The following is a 3,595-nucleotide window of genomic DNA, read 5'->3' on the forward strand; positions in this document are numbered from 1 at the left end:
GTACCAAGTCAATGCCCCTTTGGATAATGTTTCACCAAATTTTTTCAGCAATACCGACTCTATTTCACCCTCTTCGACATCATTGCCTTTTATGGCACAAGTGTACGAGGTTACATGCTCTTGCGGGTATGTCATACCATCATACTTCAGAATATCGGGCATCTTGAACCTCTTAGGGATCAGCTTCGGGGCTGTACTCGGAGGGAAAGGCCTTTGAATTTATATCTTTAAATCCGGTCCTTTCAAGATCGGAGGTGCTCCCGGGATCTGATCCACCCGAGAGTTGTATGTTTCCACCCTTTTCTTCATGGAATCAACACCCCTTGCAAAATTTTTGAGCATTTTCAAAACCTCGGTAGATGAGCTAGCCTCGGATCCGTTGCTCTCGACTATCCGTGCCTCCTCTGGCCTTGGTTCGGTAGCCCCTTTTGGCTTTGCCGATGCTGCCTTGTTGTCTTTGCTCTGGAGCTCAGCCATAGGAATCCCTTATTCCTGTAACATTTCAAATATCAAACATAAGTTAATCTCACCCGGAATATCCGGAGCTTTTTGGGTAACCGGGGCTTTTTGAGCTTGCGCCCGAAGTAAAGTAGTTAAATTATTGCTATTCAAAAGATCTATGGCCGGAAGGCCGGCATTCTCCTGGTTGACAGTATTCTGGCAGTTAAGGCCTTTGGTAGAGTTTACAGGATTCGGATTGGCTGAGTCAACAGGTGGTATGGTGTTATTCTCGTTTTCAGCCATTATTTCGAGGTTATTCACGTGCCCGGAATGACCAGTGCTTGCCATCTTGAACGTATCTGAAACACAAACTTTCAAAGAGCAAGTGAAAGAGGAAGTAGCAAATTAAACCACCACTATTATCCTCAGCCCCACGGTGGGCGCCAAATTGTTTACCCTTAAAAATGGATAACAATTAAATTTGTAAGTGATTAATAGGATATGTGGTTAGATTAATTTATAGTGTAAGATAATAGCAAGCAAATAGTAATATATTGATAAATAATAGCTAAAGAAACTTAGGGTGACAAATTTGTAAACTCTGCGAACTAGTCCGGTTTGGGAGTTGCTTTCTTTGACCGAGCCAAAATACTTAAGAATATTTTCCTGCTACTTTTTCTGATTACAAATGTGTAGAATAATGAAAAGCCAACCTAAAAATGAAGGGGGTACACTCCTATTTATAGCTACAAACAAATGGGCCTTCGTACAATCTTAAAAAGGCCTTTATAAGGAAACTCTAAAATGGATAAGGCAGCGTCCGTACGGTCTGACATCCGTACGGTTGTCAGCGCAAAACGCGGAACGGTCAGATGACGCGTGTCTTGTCCCATAACGGATTCTCCGAGCCTATGTGGAGTGTGTTTGCCTCGGGCTCGGTTTTCTTCGTCTATCAACATACCGTCGGTTTTGACTCTGAGTTGGGTACACCCTCGACTTCTCGGTCCTCATTCCCATCGATGGCCAATGAACTCCTTCTTGCTCGGTCTCATCTCGGACAACAGTGAAATTTGCCCTTGGTTCTTGCCGAATACAAATTACGTCAGTTTTTACTGTATACAAGTTCACTCATTAATTCCCTTTTCTTTTGTATAGTTCAGTCCGTCAGTCAAAGTGATTGCAATTGGATATGTGTATTTAAATTTTTAGGAGTTGCATTTGTAAAATTGATTACGCTGTATATTAGTTGGGACAACAATGCTACCAAAAATGACTCACGTGTTTAAATCTTACAAAAATTGACCCACATTGTATTCTCTCTCTTGGCAGCAACAATGTCGCCGCTGTAGTTCAGCAAGCTCACCAGAATTACTCACACTACCTCGACTCCACTGCTCTCTCTCTCTCTCTCTTGTTTTTGACCGTCGCCGGAACTAACGATCAGCTGACAACACTGCTTCGTTTCCCTTTTCCCATTTCCTTTCTTCTACAAAGGCTCCATTAGCTACTAGATCCAACGACTCCTTTATTGTAAACGTGGCAGACAACACCAATGAACATTTGCAATTAAAAAACTATCAGATCTGGCCAGAAAAAGCTTCTCCGATGACCTCATCCCGTATTTCCTTGTTTTTTTTTTGTTTTTGTGTTTCATCCTTTTGCTATTGGTGAAGCCCAGATTTCGAATGCCAAAACCTCGCCGGAAAAACTCAACAATCTGCAAGCTCTGTTGAACCACAACAAAGACGTCACCTCTTTGAACCACATCTATGTTTATACCCACTTTTACAATAATGTATAATTGTGTACAAATGTGTATAAATCTTCTATACTATATTAAAAGCATGAACCACTTAACTTATGTATTGAACTAAAAGGTTCTCACATTCTGTTTTAGTTTCAACCGGTGCTACTTTTGGCTGGGTTTTAAAATGACAAATAACTTTTCTATCAAAGTTATCTTCAGAAAACCTACAAATGACTTTTAACATATACTCCAGCGCATACAAGGCCATCAACAAAAGAAAGTAACAACAGGTCCTGAGCAGTTACTCGAACGCTTTTGCGCCCAGCAACTTCCTCAGAAAATTCGACTTTCAAATTTCAATAGGGACAAATATTCCCTAGACAATAGATACATTCTACTATTAAAAACCATGAACTTCCCAAATTGTCCGGTAAGTGCTGTTTTCTCTTCTTCTTTACTGTTAAATCATGAAACCATATAGTAGCTTAAAAATGAATAAAAGACAAAATAATAATGATTACAAAAGAATAAATGAGAAATTGACTATTAGATGAAGAGACTAAACAAAGGAAGGAATGCCAGGGAAACAAACAATTGAAAGGAAATCTGTCTACTTAAAAGTTTAAAACGTTTATTTAGCACTTTACTCTTAATTTATTTTAACTTTTTTTCTTCTTCTTATTATTTCATTTCCTGTAAAAAGTTATTTGGCCAGTACCGGAAACTCATCCAATTTCATTTGCAATTATTATACTGTACAAATGTTGTTAGGATATCTGTTTGTAATGTAAAATAATACTAAGCTTTAATATAAGATTTAAAGTATAAACTAAATAAAAAATGTATTTGTTGATATATACTAATAATTTGTATGTATATAATGCTCAATTTGATTCATAATACAATAGTTACAATAAAGCAAGTTGTCACTACCAATTACACTCTTTACTAAAAAAATATTATTCTATCTTAGAAGAATAATTAAGTTACTAGAGGGGAGTTGGCCATAAAATAAATAAAAAGACATGCCACTATTTAAACATTATGATAACACTTTAATACATCATATGAGAGTTCTCATCCATTTAACACATGATCAAAAGAGTTTTAGGACAAGTAATGGTAAGGCCAATATTTGTCTAAAAAGCCATAAATAAATAAAATAAAATAAATAAAAAGACTCGATACTATTTAAAAATTATGATAACACTTTAATACATCTTATGAGAGTTCCCATCCATTGAAAACATGATCAAAAGAGTTTTAGAGCAAGTAATGATAATCATAACACTACTATCCAATTAGTCTGGGAACAAGTTATTGTTCTCAAAGCACAACTTTACTATAAGGATAACCATTACTTATGCTTAAACTCTTTCCATCATGTGTCTAATGGATGGAGACTCT

This window comes from Lycium ferocissimum, chromosome 1, assembly GCF_029784015.1.
Source record: "Lycium ferocissimum isolate CSIRO_LF1 chromosome 1, AGI_CSIRO_Lferr_CH_V1, whole genome shotgun sequence".
Taxonomy (NCBI): domain Eukaryota; kingdom Viridiplantae; phylum Streptophyta; class Magnoliopsida; order Solanales; family Solanaceae; genus Lycium; species Lycium ferocissimum.